At 37.3% G+C, this 18221-nt stretch overlaps 1 long non-coding RNA gene across 2 annotated transcripts; it reads right to left on the reverse strand.

The window, feature by feature from the left end:
* Nucleotides 1-14911: 14911 nt before the first annotated feature.
* LOC126616164 (uncharacterized) lies at nt 14912-15897 on the reverse strand. Of its 2 annotated transcripts, none has more exons than XR_007621040.1 (3): nt 15421-15897; nt 15234-15329; nt 14912-15131 (listed from the first exon to the last, which is right to left on the reverse strand). It is a non-coding gene; the product is annotated as an uncharacterized LOC126616164 (long non-coding RNA). The 2 variants fall into 2 exon arrangements; XR_007621039.1 differs by having other exon boundaries at nt 14912-15137.
* Nucleotides 15898-18221: the final 2324 nt, after the last annotated feature.

Consider the following 18221-nt stretch of genomic DNA (forward strand, 5'->3'; position numbering starts at 1 on the left):
AAATTAATGTATTGTCTTTGATTGAATTTATCAGGTAAACTCAGGCATTTCATTTCTTCTCGGTGCAACCTTCAACAATCTTATAAGATTTGCAGTGTCTGGCATGATATTAGAAAAGAGCTTCTTCTGCGGTAATCATAATCGTATGCTTTTCCAATGTCCAAGAAGCACCATGTTTGTCATTAAACTTTGAATCATCGAGTTCTAAGGGAAATCGAAAACCGAGATGGCTGCTACCCTTTTTATATATGTATTCGTACTGTCTGTTGAGCTTGGCCGAAATCAAATGTATGGCCGATTCTTCTCAATGTTTTAGTTTGCAAAGAATTCTTATTACAATATTTTCTATGTTTTCTGCATTTTAAAGTAAGAATCTAAGGACCTGTTTGGTATCCTACTTAAAAACTTTGGTTGTTCCTAAAAATAATTTTCAAATAACATCACTTAATAAAAACAGTATTCTTTTAAGTCTCAAAATCTTAAAAATTTGTTTGTTTGAATTTTAAAAAATAATTTTTTTAGTTTTTTTTTTTTTGAAGAATAATTTTTTTAGTTTGAATTCAAACTTCCTTGAACAAAAATTGGAGGAGAGAAAGAATTGGAAAAGAGAAAGGAGAGAGGAAATAGTTGGTGAGGAGAGAGAAAGACAGGGAGAGGACGAGGAGGATAGGGAGAGCAAAAAATTACGGTGAGAAGGTGAGGAGTGATATTAGAAAGAGAGTGCAATGAGAGAGACAAGACAAAGACTGAAGAGAGAGAGAAGACAAGGTATGATGTGGGGTGAGAAGAAAGAGAGGGTTGAGAGAGAAAAAATAGAGGGTTATGAAGGAGTAAAAGAAGATGTTGAGGAGAAAACTCACTTTTAGTGTTTTTAAGAAATAACATATATTTTTAAGTTAGTTTTGAATCCAATTTTAAAAATAGTTCTACCAAACAAGAATTCAAAGTCTAAAACTCAAAAAGTATTTTTTGAGTTTAAAAAGTTGAACTCAAGTAAGATACCAAACAAGCTCTAAGTAACTTCGGTGTAGAAGCTGCGTGGTGCAGGGGATCATATTTAATGCAAACCTTTATTTTAAAAACCCGACAAGAACAAATTGATACAACTAAACAGGGGAGAGAGATGGGAAACAAGCACATTTAATTTCAGAAGCACAACACTAGCGGCAAGCTAGGAATGCTCTCCTAAGGTCCTTTTTTTAGGGACATGTGAGGACCTCTTTTATTAGAGTCATAGGATTAATCTAACGGTACAAAAATTAATGAGTTTATATAATCCTTTTACACCTAAACAAAATCAAAACACGTCAAAATTAAAAATAGGTTTCACACTCAAGAACTAACGACTGCTGCAGTTTGAAGAGTTTGAGATCTTCGCCTTGGATCACCTCCAAGGTAATTTTCCTTTCCATTTCACTGCTCAATTTTTTTCTCTCCAAACTTCTGTGGTATCTTTTAACTTTGGTTTTCGTTTGGTTTGTAAGAAAATTTTGAAAAGAGAAATAGGGTTCACGCTCATCCTCCCTCTCTATCACTTAGCTCATGCCCTTTCACTGTTTAGTGCGTTAGAAAATTGATTATATTGCATTTGCCTTTGTGGTAGTGGTTCAACCTTTAGCCCCATTTTTTTTCTTCACTTTTAATTTTAATTGCAGATTGCTTTATGATGGAAGAACAATCTTCCCATGAACCTCACCTTAAACAAGTTGCAGGTGAACGTAATCCCATAGTTGGCCAAGAATTTGGATCAATAACAGAAGCATATAATTTTTTCAATCAATATGCTCGAGAAGTTGGATTTAGTGTCAAAATGGGTGCAAGTAAGAAGAAAAAAGGAACAAATTAAATCACCTGGAAACAATTTGTTTGCTCAAAGGAAGGTGAACCGGATGAGACTTATCAGAAAACAAAGAAGAATACATCAACCAAGGAAGAAAGGAATCTTGGATCAACACGTGTGGATTGTAAGGCAAAGTTAAGCATTTCTCATGACAAGTCAAAAAAGAAGTGGTTTATTTGTAACTTTGAAGAGTGTCATAATCATGTATTTTCAACACCTACAAAGGTACACCTACTACCTTCACACCGAAAAGTTTCGAAAGCAAAGAAGCTTTACATGGAAACACTAAGTAGTGCAAATGTACCTACAAGTCAACAATTCAGAATAGTGGAAAATGAGGCAGGTGGAATTGCAAATGTTGGATGTATTGACATAGATTTGAGAAACGTTGAAAGAGATTTGCAGAAAGAAATCAAGGGACATGATGCTGACATGTTTCATGAATATTTTCATTCAGAAAAGGAAAAAGCCCATCTTTTTATTTTGAAGTTGATAGAGATGAGGAAAATAGGTTGAGCCATTGTTTTTGGGTCGATTCCACAGCAAGAAAAGCGTACTTCTTTTTTGGTGATGTAGTTACTTTTGATATGACTTACAACACAAATAAGTATAGTATGATCTTTGCTCCATTCGTAGGGGTGAACCATCACAATCACACAATTGTATTTGGATGTAGGTTTTAAAGTGATGAGAAAACTGAGTCATTTATTTGGTCATTTGAGTAATGGCTGAAAGCTATGCCTAGCGGTCCACCTCAATTGATAATTACAGATCAAGATCAAGCAATATCAAAGGCCATTGCTCAAGTTTTTCCTCTTGCATTCCACCGATATTGTATTTGGCATATAATGGATAAGTTTCCACAAAAGCTTGGCCTAATGCTTTCAGTTTATATGCCACAATTTAGCGCTAGTGTATATGGTTCCAAAACTATAGAAGAATATGAAGAAAGTTGGAAGCACGCATTAATGCAACATAGCGCATTGGAGAATCATGAATGGCTGCCACCAATGCACAAACTCCGTAAGCAATGGGTCCCTACATTTTGCATGCATATATTTTCTGCAGGAATGTCAAGTAGTCAAAGAGTTGAAATTGGACACTCTTTCTTCAAGAAATATGTTTCAAACACAACTCTTTGAGGGATTTTGTTACACGATTTGACAGGGCACTTGGACACCAAAGACATAAAGAGTTGGTTTCTAATCAAGTGGATGTTAATGAAGTACCAAAGTTGAAGACATTATCTCCAATTGAAAAGCAGATGCGCGGTTTATATACAAAAACAATATTTTTAAAGTTTCAGGATGAAGTGATTCAAAGTACTGCTTATTTGAAGTGTGATGCTATAAGGGAGGACGAAAATGAATGTGTTTATGTTGTTATACATGTTAATGCAGAAAGCTCAACATTGCGACATATTATTCACGATAAAGTTTCTAGTTTTGCAAAGTGCAGCTGTCGAAAATTTGAGTTCGAAGGAATTCCATGCAGACATATTGTATTTGAGATTGGAATCAAACCAATTTTTTTCATACTTACATAAATATTGCTTACATTCAATAAAATGCTAGACAAGCTTTTTAGATTCATTGCTAGATGATTACATTCACAATACATTACTCCAAATTAGTGCCTATATGTTGCCTAATGTAACTTCATTTGTACTAGCTTTTGACAATAATGCAGTAGCAACATTTTGGTGTTTGTTCATGTTGTGCCTTTGCAACTTGTACTACTGCATTTGCAATTACATTCTCTCTTGGTTGAATGGGCGCATTTCCGTACAATATGTCCCATCTAACACTCTTACGGTATGAAATAAACAGATCACACCAATACCATAACCAGCTGTTGCAAGACTGCATTTACAAAACATATCACAATCAAACTTACGAAAAATTCATTCTATAAATCTAAAACCACCTTTGTTTGTTCAATGTAAATAATGAAACCACCTTTCTCAAATAAATAATTTGTTAATAACAAGTAAACCAATTTATTTTCAAGTTTCAACAAAATAAAGCAAACCCACATAACAATCAACCCAGATTCGCAATTCCTCAACATGATCCTATTATTATCCCAACTGCCAAACCGTCACCACTCAAGCATGAAAATAATCAATTTTTTCAATTTTTTCTACTTTAACAATAAATTTACAAGCTAATCTAAGAAGTACAAGAACCAAATTTGTTAGGTCTTTAATTTCACACACTGAACGGTGAAAGGGCGGGAGCAGAGTGGTAGAGAGGGAGGATGAGTGTGAACCCTGTTTCTCTTTTCAAAATTTTCTCACAAACCAAACGAAAACCAAAATTAAAAGATACCACAGAAGTTTGGAGACAAAAATTGAGCAGTGAAACGGAAAGGAAAATTACCTCAGAGGCGATCCAAGGCGAAGATCTCGAACTCTTCAAATGCAGCAGTCGTTGGTTCTTGAGCGTGAAACCTATTTTTAATTTTGGCGTGTTTTGATTTTGTTCAAGTGTAAAAGGATTATATAAATGTTGTGCGGAAGCGTCAAATATGAAACCAATAAACTACAACGGCAAAATATGATAAGACAAATAATCCAAAACACAAGGATTTATACTGGTTCGGCGTAAGCCTACGTCCAGTTCCGAGACGGCGAGGAAATTCCACTAATATCAAAAGGAGATTACAAATAGAGTTCAACACTCAAACCCAAATCCCACATACACCCAATAGCTCTCACTCATACAAAGAACAAATGGAGAAGAAGAAACACATACCAATTTTTCTCTCCCAAAAGCCACAAATGTAGCACAATATCTTTGAATGAATGATTACACAAATAAAGGACAGAAAAAAATAGCAGCACTTAACTTTCTTCTCTGTCGGCTGCTCTGTTTTTCTACTCTCTGCTGCCGCTGCGTTTCTGCTCTCACTTCTGACCAAATGGCATGAATTGCCTTATATAAGGCTGGTGCCTTTTAATTAAACCCTAGCTGCCATGTGGCTTTCAAATGGGTAACAAAAGGCCAAACCTATTTGGGCTTGAGACAAAAAACTAAAGGCCCAAGAAATATTGAGCCACAAAATCCAACAATCTCCACCTTGGCGAAATTCCCGAAAGCAACACAGAGTTGACTCAACAATCATCATAAGCACCCAAAATACGAACTAGAGACAATGGAAGCTAAATCAAATTCCCCAAACTTTCCGGTACTCATAACAATTTCCACCTCGACTCAAACTGTACCAAAGCCAACCAAAGTAAACATTTCTCTACCGTCTTCTCCAAATTTGCAAACCATAAGTGCCTTGATCAAAACAAAAGGTGATTCAAACGAAGAACTGAAATTCTTCAATATCACCAACAAAAGATCAAGCACACCATACCAAAGTTGGACACACAACGAACTCCACCTGCTCACAAACACCATGGTCTTAAACTGCACCAATAGACTCATTCACATAGCATGCACATTTTCCAAGTCAAAACTGATTACAAATTTGGCAACAAGGTCTCACATACCACATACAAAAAATATGCCCTTCACTCAAGTTTACCATCATCACATGAGCACCAACAGGACAACCAAAATTTCAAATTCAAATAATCAGTAGGAGATCCAAAACCATACCTCAACTGGAGTCTTCAAAAAAAGCTAATTGCAGATGATGGAGACCAACAAACCAAATAGCAGTGGCAAACAAATCCAACCAAATGTCCATAGACCAAACAAAGTTAGAAAGCATATAACTTGCCTTCTACAAGAGGGTTCCACACAAATGTTCTGCAATGCATGTGGTGTCTCCAAAATAGTGTGGTGTCTCACTATCCAAACTTGCAAAACTTAACAAATTGGCCCTCACTGAATTCAACTTTACCAAAAAAAGCAAATCCATACCAATATCCAAAACAATAAAAACACCGATGAAGAGCAACTGACATAACACAAACATACATAGAGGCTACTAAGCAACTTTCTCAAATCATAACACATAATCCTTACAAACTCTTAAATCTCCATATGTAGCAGAAAGATTTAAGAGTACCCACAACACGAGATTCCTTTTTTTTTTCTTTTTTTCTTTTTTTTTTTTTTTTCAAATCTGGTGTAGCCAACTGTCATCATAGAACAAAGTCGAAGTCGTCATCGACGACATTCGCACTCGCACCAGCATTATCTTTCAGTTTTGGGCAATCAACTTTCCAATGCCCTTCCTTGCGACAATAGTTGCATGTGTTGTTTCTGGTCTTAGACTTCGATCTCAAATTTCCTTTATTACTACCTGAACCATATTCCCTATCTCTGACTCTTGCTATCAAAGCCTCAGAATGAGAATCATTCAAATTTCCAAATACTTTGTTCTTTAACTCTCTTGAATTCAAAGCGGCTTTTACATTCTCCATACCAATAGAATCTCTCCCATATAACAAAGTTTCAACAAAATTCGCATAAGAAGGAGGTAAAGAACACAACAAAATCAAAGATTGATCCTCATCATCAATTTTATTATCCATACTTTTCAAATCCATAATAACCTTATTAAACTCATCAAGATGGTTTTGAATAGGTGTACCTTCAGTCATACGGAGAGTGTACAAACGTTGCTTCAAATACAAACGATTGGTGAGGGATTTGGTCATGTATATACTCTCCACTTAAGCCACAAACCAGCTGCAGTAGTTTCATTTTCCATCTCACGAAGAACTTCATCAGATAGTGATAACATAATTGCAATATGTGCTCGATTCAAAGCGTCTTCTTTTTCTTCAGCAGACCAATCTTGTGGCAAGGCTTCCACACCCTGTAGCGCCTTAAGCAACCCTTGTTGAACTAGCACAGCTCGCATCTTAACCCGCCACAGGCTAAAATCATTCCTCCCATTGAATTTTTCAATATCATATTTCACCGACATATTCGAAGGTTTCATAGACATATTAGTACAAAGCCCCAAGTCGAAACCTGGCTCTGATACCACTTGTTGTGCGAAAGCGTCAAATATGAAACCAATAAACTACAACGGTAAAATATGATAAGACAAATAATCCAAAACACAAGGATTTATACTGGTTCGGCGTAAGCCTACGTCCAGTTCCGAGACAGCGAGGAAATTCCACTAATATCAAAAGGAGATTACAAATAGAGTTCAACACTCAAACCCAAATCCCACATACACCCAATAGCTCTCACTCATACAAAGAACAAATGGAGAAGAAGAAACACATACCAATTTTTCTCTCCCAAAAGCCACAAATGTAGCACAATATCTTTGAATGAATGATTACACAAATAAAGGACAGAAAAAAATAGCAGCACTTAACTTTCTTCTCTTTCGGCTGCTCTGTTTTTCTACTTTCTGCTGCCGCTGCGTTTCTGCTCTCACTTCTGACCAAATGGCATGAATTGCCTTATATAAGGCTGGTGCCTTTTAATTAAACCCTAGCTGCCATGTGGCTTTCAAATGGGTAACAAAAGGCCAAACCTATTTGGGCTTGAGACAAAAAACTAAAGGCCCAAGAAATATTGAGCCACAAAATCCAACAATCTCCACCTTGGCGAAATTCCCGAAAGCAACACAGAGTTGACTCAACAATCATCATAAACACCCAAAATACGAACTAGAGACAATGGAAGCTAAATCAAATTCCCCAAACTTTCCGGTACTCATAACAATTTCCACCTCGACTCAAACTGTACCAAAGCCAACCAAAGTAAACATTTCTCTACCGTCTTCTCCAAATTTGCAAACCATAAGTGCCTTGATCAAAACAAAAGGTGATTCAAACGAAGAACTGAAATTCTTCAATATCACCAACAAAAGATCAAGCACACCATACCAAAGTTGGACACACAACGAACTCCACCTGCTCACAAACACCATGGTCTTAAACTGCACCAATAGACTCATTCACATAGCATGCACATTTTCCAAGTCAAAACTGATTACAAATTTGGCAACAAGGTCTCACATACCACATACAAAAAATATGCCCTTCACTCAAGTTTACCATCATCACATGAGCACCAACAGGACAACCAAAATTTCAAATTCAAATAATCAGTAGGAGATCCAAAACCATACCTCAACTGGAGTCTTCAAAAAAAGCTAATTGCAGATGATGGAGACCAACAAACCAAATAGCAGTGGCAAACAAATCCAACCAAATGTCCATAGACCAAACAAAGTTAGAAAGCATATAACTTGCCTTCTACAAGAGGGTTCCACACAAATGTTCTGCAATGCATGTGGTGTCTCCAAAATAGTGTGGTGTCTCACTATCCAAACTTGCAAAACTTAACAAATTGGCCCTCACTGAATTCAACTTTACCAAAAAAAGCAAATCCATACCAATATCCAAAACAATAAAAACACCGATGAAGAGCAACTGACATAACACAAACATACATAGAGGCTACTAAGCAACTTTCTCAAATCATAACACATAATCCTTACAAACTCTTAAATCTCCATATGTAGCAGAAAGATTTAAGAGTACCCACAACACGAGATTCCTTTTTTTTTTCTTTTTTTCTTTTTTTTTTTTTTTTCAAATCTGGTGTAGCCAACTGTCATCATAGAACAAAGTCGAAGTCGTCATCGACGACATTCGCACTCGCACCAGCATTATCTTTCAGTTTTGGGCAATCAACTTTCCAATGCCCTTCCTTGCGACAATAGTTGCATGTGTTGTTTCTGGTCTTAGACTTCGATCTCAAATTTCCTTTATTACTACCTGAACCATATTCCCTATCTCTGACTCTTGCTATCAAAGCCTCAGAATGAGAATCATTCAAATTTCCAAATACTTTGTTCTTTAACTCTCTTGAATTCAAAGCGGCTTTTACATTCTCCATACCAATAGAATCTCTCCCATATAACAAAGTTTCAACAAAATTCGCATAAGAAGGAGGTAAAGAACACAACAAAATCAAAGATTGATCCTCATCATCAATTTTATTATCCATACTTTTCAAATCCATAATAACCTTATTAAACTCATCAAGATGGTTTTGAATAGGTGTACCTTCAGTCATACGGAGAGTGTACAAACGTTGCTTCAAATACAAACGATTGGTGAGGGATTTGGTCATGTATATACTCTCCACTTAAGCCACAAACCAGCTGCAGTAGTTTCATTTTCCATCTCACGAAGAACTTCATCAGATAGTGATAACATAATTGCAATATGTGCTCGATTCAAAGCGTCTTCTTTTTCTTCAGCAGACCAATCTTGTGGCAAGGCTTCCACACCCTGTAGCGCCTTAAGCAACCCTTGTTGAACTAGCACAGCTCGCATCTTAACCCGCCACAGGCTAAAATCATTCCTCCCATTGAATTTTTCAATATCATATTTCACCGACATATTCGAAGGTTTCATAGACATATTAGTACAAAGCCCCAAGTCGAAACCTGGCTCTGATACCACTTGTTGTGCGAAAGCGTCAAATATGAAACCAATAAACTACAACGGTAAAATATGATAAGACAAATAATCCAAAACACAAGGATTTATACTGGTTCGGCGTAAGCCTACGTCCAGTTCCGAGACAGCGAGGAAATTCCACTAATATCAAAAGGAGATTACAAATAGAGTTCAACACTCAAACCCAAATCCCACATACACCCAATAGCTCTCACTCATACAAAGAACAAATGGAGAAGAAGAAACACATACCAATTTTTCTCTCCCAAAAGCCACAAATGTAGCACAATATCTTTGAATGAATGATTACACAAATAAAGGACAGAAAAAAATAGCAGCACTTAACTTTCTTCTCTTTCGGCTGCTCTGTTTTTCTACTTTCTGCTGCCGCTGCGTTTCTGCTCTCACTTCTGACCAAATGGCATGAATTGCCTTATATAAGGCTGGTGCCTTTTAATTAAACCCTAGCTGCCATGTGGCTTTCAAATGGGTAACAAAAGGCCAAACCTATTTGGGCTTGAGACAAAAAACTAAAGGCCCAAGAAATATTGAGCCACAAAATCCAACAATCTCCACCTTGGCGAAATTCCCGAAAGCAACACAGAGTTGACTCAACAATCATCATAAACACCCAAAATACGAACTAGAGACAATGGAAGCTAAATCAAATTCCCCAAACTTTCCGGTACTCATAACAATTTCCACCTCGACTCAAACTGTACCAAAGCCAACCAAAGTAAACATTTCTCTACCGTCTTCTCCAAATTTGCAAACCATAAGTGCCTTGATCAAAACAAAAGGTGATTCAAACGAAGAACTGAAATTCTTCAATATCACCAACAAAAGATCAAGCACACCATACCAAAGTTGGACACACAACGAACTCCACCTGCTCACAAACACCATGGTCTTAAACTGCACCAATAGACTCATTCACATAGCATGCACATTTTCCAAGTCAAAACTGATTACAAATTTGGCAACAAGGTCTCACATACCACATACAAAAAATATGCCCTTCACTCAAGTTTACCATCATCACATGAGCACCAACAGGACAACCAAAATTTCAAATTCAAATAATCAGTAGGAGATCCAAAACCATACCTCAACTGGAGTCTTCAAAAAAAGCTAATTGCAGATGATGGAGACCAACAAACCAAATAGCAGTGGCAAACAAATCCAACCAAATGTCCATAGACCAAACAAAGTTAGAAAGCATATAACTTGCCTTCTACAAGAGGGTTCCACACAAATGTTCTGCAATGCATGTGGTGTCTCCAAAATAGTGTGGTGTCTCACTATCCAAACTTGCAAAACTTAACAAATTGGCCCTCACTGAATTCAACTTTACCAAAAAAAGCAAATCCATACCAATATCCAAAACAATAAAAACACCGATGAAGAGCAACTGACATAACACAAACATACATAGAGGCTACTAAGCAACTTTCTCAAATCATAACACATAATCCTTACAAACTCTTAAATCTCCATATGTAGCAGAAAGATTTAAGAGTACCCACAACACGAGATTCCTTTTTTTTTTCTTTTTTTCTTTTTTTTTTTTTTTTTCAAATCTGGTGTAGCCAACTGTCATCATAGAACAAAGTCGAAGTCGTCATCGACGACATTCGCACTCGCACCAGCATTATCTTTCAGTTTTGGGCAATCAACTTTCCAATGCCCTTCCTTGCGACAATAGTTGCATGTGTTGTTTCTGGTCTTAGACTTCGATCTCAAATTTCCTTTATTACTACCTGAACCATATTCCCTATCTCTGACTCTTGCTATCAAAGCCTCAGAATGAGAATCATTCAAATTTCCAAATACTTTGTTCTTTAACTCTCTTGAATTCAAAGCGGCTTTTACATTCTCCATACCAATAGAATCTCTCCCATATAACAAAGTTTCAACAAAATTCGCATAAGAAGGAGGTAAAGAACACAACAAAATCAAAGATTGATCCTCATCATCAATTTTATTATCCATACTTTTCAAATCCATAATAACCTTATTAAACTCATCAAGATGGTTTTGAATAGGTGTACCTTCAGTCATACGGAGAGTGTACAAACGTTGCTTCAAATACAAACGATTGGTGAGGGATTTGGTCATGTATATACTCTCCAACTTAAGCCACAAACCAGCTGCAGTAGTTTCATTTTCCATCTCACGAAGAACTTCATCAGATAGTGATAACATAATTGCAATATGTGCTCGATTCAAAGCGTCTTCTTTTTCTTCAGCAGACCAATCTTGTGGCAAGGCTTCCACACCCTGTAGCGCCTTAAGCAACCCTTGTTGAACTAGCACAGCTCGCATCTTAACCCGCCACAGGCTAAAATCATTCCTCCCATTGAATTTTTCAATATCATATTTCACCGACATATTCGAAGGTTTCATAGACATATTAGTACAAAGCCCCAAGTCGAAACCTGGCTCTGATACCACTTGTTGTGCGAAAGCGTCAAATATGAAACCAATAAACTACAACGGTAAAATATGATAAGACAAATAATCCAAAACACAAGGATTTATACTGGTTCGGCGTAAGCCTACGTCCAGTTCCGAGACAGCGAGGAAATTCCACTAATATCAAAAGGAGATTACAAATAGAGTTCAACACTCAAACCCAAATCCCACATACACCCAATAGCTCTCACTCATACAAAGAACAAATGGAGAAGAAGAAACACATACCAATTTTTCTCTCCCAAAAGCCACAAATGTAGCACAATATCTTTGAATGAATGATTACACAAATAAAGGACAGAAAAAAATAGCAGCACTTAACTTTCTTCTCTGTCGGCTGCTCTGTTTTTCTACTCTCTGCTGCCGCTGCATTTCTGCTCTCACTTCTGACCAAATGGCATGAATTGCCTTATATAAGGCTGGTGCCTTTTAATTAAACCCTAGCTGCCATGTGGCTTTCAAATGGGTAACAAAAGGCCAAACCTATTTGGGCTTGAGACAAAAAACTAAAGGCCCAAGAAATATTGAGCCACAAAATCCAACAATAAACTCATTAATTTTTGTACCGTTAGATTAATCCTATGACTCTAATAAAAGAGGTCCTCACAGGTCCTTAAAAAGAGGACCTTAGGAGAGCATTCCTGAGCGGCAAGCATAGCAAAATCAACAGCAAAAACCTAATACTGTTCACAAACAGTTTTTGAAATCAAACGGGAAAAACCCACAAACCATAATCTTCAACAAACCCCACCCTAAAAAACAAAATTAAAAAGAAAAAGAAAAAAGAAATTGACCTTTGTAACAGATGCATGCCATGCCAATAAAGAGTGAGACCCAAGAACAAAATGAAAAAGAAGGGTTCCCAGCCTTCAATTTGGTGCGCTTAAGAAATGATAATTTGGTTTCAGCTTGAGAGAAAAGTTAGATTGAGAGAGAAGTTAAATCCTAATTAACTACACTCGGATTTCAAAGTCTATTAAAATCTTATCAAATCCTTATTTAACTACACCCTTAAGTTTTCTTCCAATTCAATTACAAACCTACAACAACCAAAATTAATTTAACTACATATTAAACAAAAAATATTTTTTAAAAAAAACCTTAAATTAATTGAGAGAGGTAGTGTGAGAGATGGGTGATGAGGTGGGTGTGAGATGGATGTGAGTGAGTGAGAGATGGATGTGAGTGAGTGAGAGAGAGAGAGCAGAAATATAGAGTAGAAAAGTGATCTGGGAAAGAAAGAGAAATGAGAAGGATAAAGAAAAGGAGAAGGCATGACCTATTTTAAAGAATTGGGGTTAGTCTAATGTACAATTTTTTCGGACAAAGTGTATGTGTCGTTGAGCAAAAAAGTGCAAGTAGGGTTCATGACAGATCATCGTGGATCTTTGCCTAATGACTCATATACTTAGCCTGCCAATATTTCATTGGGAAAAAAAACCTCCATCAATGTAGTTGTCTTTTCGTCGGACAAAAAGTGGCATATACGTGCTAGTTTTTTTCTTGGAGCGGAAACTTTGCCCATCAAAACATTTCGTAGCCTAAAGTATCTGGAAAAAAAAAAAAAAAAAAAAAAAACCTAGTGTTGACCACTTTTGCTGGACCAAATTTTTTATTCTATTGGGTAAAGTTACTTTGTTGACGAAATTTGGTTTGTCGGTCAAAATTTCACATAGTAATTAAAAATGAAAAAGCCAGACCCAGTACAGTATGGTATCCCACAAAATCTAGGAGAATGGGTGTTTTTGGGCGGGATCTAAAAGCACTCCAACGTGTTGAAAGAGCAGAAGAAGAATACAATTCTTTCCATGCCTTGTCCCAATACCACGTCCTTTTGCTACGACTTTCTTTTTTCAGACAAATAGTAATTTCTAGTAGTGTGGATGGAAGGGCCAACTTGAAAAGTTTTTTTTAGACCATTGTTTTGTACAATTGTAACTACAAATTGCGTATCTTCTACTCTTCATTTGTGGTTACCCTAATATAATCTAGAGGCATATTGAAAGAGATTGAGGATAGAAAGGGCATGAGGGAGTTGCGTTGAATACTGGCTTGATGGGCGTGTTGATTGCACTGTGTGCATAGGATACAGATAGCCTTGACGGCTGATGAGATGGGGTGAGGGGGAGAGAGAGAAAGAGGGGGAGGGAGGGGGATGTTTAATGGGCGGCTTAGTTTAAGATGGTTCCACAATTTGTATGTATTATACTTTTTAAAAAAAAACATATTATTTAATGAATTTATATATTAAATTTATTAAATCTGTCTAGATCGCCTAAACACCTAGGCGCTAGACTCCAGCCAGCTGTCCGACTAGCGCGTCTTTTAAAACCTTGAGAGACCTATTTAGGTAGGATTCAAATTTATTAGTCAATTTATATGCCAGGTTAGGAGCCCTAACGGGCCAGAACAAATTTTCTTTGGAGCTTTTGGTTTAGGAGCTTTTGACGATTTGTTTCAAGGGTGTACTGTGGATCTGCCCTTGCTACTGAGGTCTTTGCTTTTGGTTTATTTAATGCCATTCAAATTCTCTTCAAACGTATATATTGGGGTTTGGATAATTCGAAGCTAAAATGACAAAATAACAACAATAATATCCATGCAAAAATAAAAATAAATCATGCATACCTACGGACCTTTGGTTGTTCCCACATACATACATACATATATATATATATACATACACACACACACACACACACACATATATATATATATATATATATATATATGTGCAGACTTGTTACTGTAAGCAATATCCAAGTTAAAAATGGCTCATGGCTTCCTTATCATTTTATTATTCTCTTGCATTATATCTACAAATATTCATGCTTGCAACCAAACTGAACGCATCTCACTCCTGGCCACTACAAAAAAAATGGACACTGCACACAATAAATTATATATGCCCCTTGAGGCTAAAGAACACCAATAATTGTGCCCATAGAGCAATAGTAACGATGCAACAACTAAATTTGTATATGTGTCCTCTATGGGTGTCACCATTGATTAGAGAGCACAATATGGCTATTGGTGCTCAAAGGGTTGAGCACAAATAAGGGTATTTTTGTGCCCCTGTTCCGACACATGTGTCAGGTGACATTTCAAATTCATGTTAGCACAATTTTTGCAATTGTGCCCTATCAGTTAAATATTAAAAAAAATTAAAAATAACATCGTAACACATTACAACCTGAAACAAACATTTGAAAACACTACATCGAAATAGAGGAAAATATTGCTCATAGTTTCTCTTCTTGACAGATCAGACTGAACCAAGTAATCAACATTATAAATTAAAGAAAAAAAACAAGGTAATGATTTATTCCTTTCAGCCACTTATCCTTCAGTGAAGGCGTCTGTGCACTACGCGTCATCCCCAACAGTACCACGCACAGCTCCACGCGCCATCCCCTGTAACTACACCAGGGGTTTTAGAATTCTTTCCCAAAACAAAATCATTTTCAGTGATTCAAAAGCCCAAAAAAATTACGAAGGTAAGGATTCAAAATATACCTTCCTCACGGCCATTCGGCGGCTGGTGATAGCCTAAAATCAGCCTGAAACTCGCGGGCCTCACCGGAAATCTGGGGAATTTCTCCCTAGTTGAAACTGCATCCAACCTTAAACAAATCAGGCATTCAATGCACGAAACGTTTCTAAACAACCTAGAGAACCTAACTAAGGTGTTTTCGAGACTCACCTATACTAGATTCGACGGAAAATCTCGCCGGGGAAGTTAGGCCACGACGGAGCTCGTCATTTCACCGCATCGATTTTGGTTTCCAGAAAGCAAAAAGTAATGGGAGTCTGTGGTGACGAGAGGAATAAAGCTGGTGGTTGCCTCGCCAGAGAACGGCAGTTCCCCCACCGTCATTCCTTATGTGCTTATGTCTGTCAAGGAAGAAGCCGAGAGGGGGAAAGAGGAGAAAGAGAGAGAGTGCCAGTGTGGTGTTTGGGTGGTGGCAAGGTTCACTGGAGTGGCGAATGAGGTGGAGATGGTGCTGCGATTTTCTATGCAGTGAGCACAGAGATGGTGAGGGATATTACAGAGAATAGAGTGGAGAAGTAGAGAGAGTTCGTGAGAGAAGGGTTGTGTGAAGGAGAGACGGAAGAGTGTTGTAGTGAAGAAGATAGTGATGCACGGGAAGGCGTGAAGACCCACGTGGGGTGTCAAAAATTAATTTTAAATAATTTAATGAGTGTAAAGGAACCATATTAGGTTGATCTGGTTTAAAGGGCACAAAAACATATTTGTTTATTTAAATATATTCAATTAGAGGGCACAAAAGCCCATATGGTGTGTTGTAAATTAATAAAAAAAATTCAAATGAGGGATGCGAGTTTGAGTGTGGGGGATGGGGATGGCAGAAAGAGAGTGGAAAATGAGGGGGTTTGTACGGGGAAGAGGGACTCACAGGTGGGTGGGTCCCATGGCACACCACTCAAACATAAATAATACTAAAATAATTAAAGTGTACAAATCCATAATTGTGCCAACGTGTTTTTTTTTTTTTTTTTTTTTGTATGGGAAGTGGAATGATTTATTATTTTTTACTATTTACTGGACAGGCTAGCATCTACCTTGAATCCAAGGTGAACGTGTGGTGCGGGAGGTGAACGATCACGTGAAGGCTAGGCCCTATCCTCGGGTGAGAGCACTAACACTGGGGTGCAAAGTTATGAGCTCTAAATGCATCTAATATGGCATGTACGATAATGTCGAAGTTGCTTAAAACATAATTATAGTCATGTCATCACTCAATCGTTCCAAATAAAATATAATCATAACCATGCATCCCACATTTCACAACATATACTCACCTCAACTTATCTGTGCATCCTGCATGCACCTTTGTACTTTAAAGCATTCACAATAATTATACACAATAATATACTTATAGACATGCCCTGATGCAATCCAAAACTTAACCATATCGTAGTGCTTCCATATATATATATATATCAATAATGTGGCTTAAAACGCACATTCTATAATGCTCTACTCCCGAACTATTAATTGTCGGGAATAATTATCGATGACAAGCTCAACTAAACACTAATTTGACTAACTATCAATACTTACGATTCTTTACTTCAATTTCTCGATCCTTCACACAATGATTTATGACCAACATCCAATCACTAAGTCATAAGGTTAAATCTCATATTTTCCACCAATGTCCCTCACATTGCACAATTTCCTAAACAAGGCTATTGTCTCAATTATTTAGTCTCATTTATGGTATGACTGCATCTCACGTCTCGTTAGACTGCCTACGTACCCTAAACAGGGATCAAACCATTCGTAGTTCGCATTAATCCTTCAAAGCATTCACAGTAATTATATGCAATAATCAATTTATAATCGTTTGTGGAATTATCAATTATATTTATATATATATATATATATATAGAAAGGAAAAGACCCACTCACCTGAGATCTGCCCTACGACTCCCTAGCATGCATATCGAGACATCACGAACCATCGTCGCCTAGAACAATTATCAAATCACATCTTAGAGTTCTTACTGATAGAATACATAATTTACATAAAATGCATCCCTACGTAATTCAATTTGGAAGATCTGCATCACAGATTTTCGATCCGTTGCTTCCAAAGATCCACATTATACTTCTAGAACAACATCCTAAAGTTCCATTACGATCCAACGGTTGGATCTTCGCCAATTGCCAAAACCAAGTGGCAGTTAACCTTTTATTTTATGAACTTACAAATCCAATTCGGGAAGATCCGTATATTGGATTCCCAATCTGTAAGTTCCTATGGTCCTCAAATATTATCTAATATAACATATTAAAGTTTGGTGACGATCCAACGATTGGATCATCAATTCATATCTTTACCAAGTAACGGATCCTAATGAGTTTAGATCCAAACAATCAACCTATGATATACAATTGCCAAAACTGAACTCAAGACATCTAATTTATCCTAAGGATAGCATCGATGGTCCCCTGGCTACTCGTTGCTGCGGGTGGCAGTCGGCCGCCCAGACTCGTCGGAAAATCCAACTATTTCCAAAAATTACCAAAATTTACAGGAATGAAGATCTCAATGAGTAGAGTAACTTTCATACCTATGACCAAGGCCAAATAGGCTGGGAAGAGCCTCAATTTCATTAAAACCCGTCGGAAACCCTATACTTAGGTGTGCTCGATTCGACCTCCAAACTTGTTCCGACGCCTCCACCACTGCCTGGGCTTTGTTCCTGGGTTCTAGGGAAGTGCTCTAGTGGTGGTAATTGGCTGAGTTAGCTTCATGTTTTGTGGATTGCTGCTGTACACCTACACCCACCATCGGTGCATTTTTCCTAAAATTACCCCCAAATTCCTTCTAATTTTGGATGGAAATGGAAGAGGGAAGGCTAGGAAGTTGTTTCTAGGTGATGGTTTGCTTTGATTTGCTGGAAAATGACCAAATTTGGCCGTGGTGCTTGTCAGGTCGAGCGGGTCAAGGGGAAACCCGGTTTTCCCCTTCA

Source organism: Malus sylvestris, chromosome 3 (assembly GCF_916048215.2).
Source record: "Malus sylvestris chromosome 3, drMalSylv7.2, whole genome shotgun sequence".
Classification (NCBI taxonomy): Eukaryota; Viridiplantae; Streptophyta; class Magnoliopsida; order Rosales; family Rosaceae; genus Malus; species Malus sylvestris.